The sequence below is a fragment of the Heterodontus francisci genome, unplaced genomic scaffold, assembly GCF_036365525.1.
Source record: "Heterodontus francisci isolate sHetFra1 unplaced genomic scaffold, sHetFra1.hap1 HAP1_SCAFFOLD_1813, whole genome shotgun sequence".
Classification (NCBI taxonomy): domain Eukaryota; kingdom Metazoa; phylum Chordata; class Chondrichthyes; order Heterodontiformes; family Heterodontidae; genus Heterodontus; species Heterodontus francisci.
The window spans coordinates 1,492-2,500 of NW_027140565.1; the positions used below are offsets into that span (position 1 = coordinate 1,492).

Consider the following 1,009-nt stretch of genomic DNA (forward strand, 5'->3'; position numbering starts at 1 on the left):
TCGTCAACCGGCCACTGTGAGCTCTGCAGGGACTGATCCGGTGATGCAGGCCCGGTTTTCTTTCCCACCGTGGGGACACTTTGGTCGCTCTAGTCACCCTCCCTTTACCGGTACAGGGTACCTACACGACTCCCCCTCCGGCCCCGCGAGCTGGTGCTTTTGGCGGAGCGGCGGTTTAAAGACTCGCGTGTCCGTTGCCGGTGTCGAGCTTGAGATGGCAGCCGTGACGTTCGAGAGAATGTACCTGGCCGCGGAGGCAGGATTTGTTTCCCCGCAGCGGGCTCATCCTGTCGGCCTTGTACCCCACTCAGTCCGTCCGCGTTCGCTCTCTCTCTCTCCTCGTCCTCCCGGCCTCGGTGGCGGCAGAGACCCTGCCTCTGTTGTCCGTGGTGCGCGTCGGCACGGTTGGGCTCCGGCGTCGGACGAGCTGACGCGCTTCGCCTCGCGAGCGCCCTGACCACGTTGGCCGCGTGAAAACCTTTCTTTGGTCATTGTGATTGTTCGACTGAAATCCGAAGGGCCGTGCCAGGCTGGGGCTCTCCCACCCCCCACACCCCATTGGGGAGGGCGGGGGAGCGTTCGCACGTTCCGGGTTCGACCCCTCGCGCGAGGGACGGACCGAAAACCTGAGACAACTCTTAGCGGTGGATCACTCGGCTCGTGCGTCGATGAAGAACGCAGCTAGCTGCGAGAATTAATGTGAATTGCAGGACACATTGATCATCGACACTTTGAACGCACTTTGCGGCCCCGGGTTCCTCCCGGGGCTACGCCTGTCTGAGGGTCGCTTGACAATCAATCGCACTCGCCTTTGCCGGCGGGAGCGCGGCTGGGGTTTTGTCGCAGAGGTTCCTTTGCTCCTCTTCGTCCCCCTAAGTGCAGACCTGGAGTTTACTCCGCCTTTGGGAGAGTTCGACCTCTGTCCCTCCATTTAATCGCGATGGGGGGCAGTCCGGCGTGGGCCTCCGGGCGCGCCGGCACTGGTCTCGGCCAGCCTCTGCTTTTCCCA

At 62.8% G+C, this 1,009-nt stretch overlaps 1 non-coding gene across 1 annotated transcript; it reads left to right on the forward strand.

The window, feature by feature from the left end:
• The first annotated feature begins 633 nt into the window (after positions 1 to 633).
• LOC137360136 (5.8S ribosomal RNA) lies at positions 634 to 787 on the forward strand. Its single transcript, XR_010971737.1, has one exon. It is a non-coding gene; the product is annotated as a 5.8S ribosomal RNA (ribosomal RNA).
• The last annotated feature ends 222 nt before the right edge of the window (positions 788 to 1,009 follow it).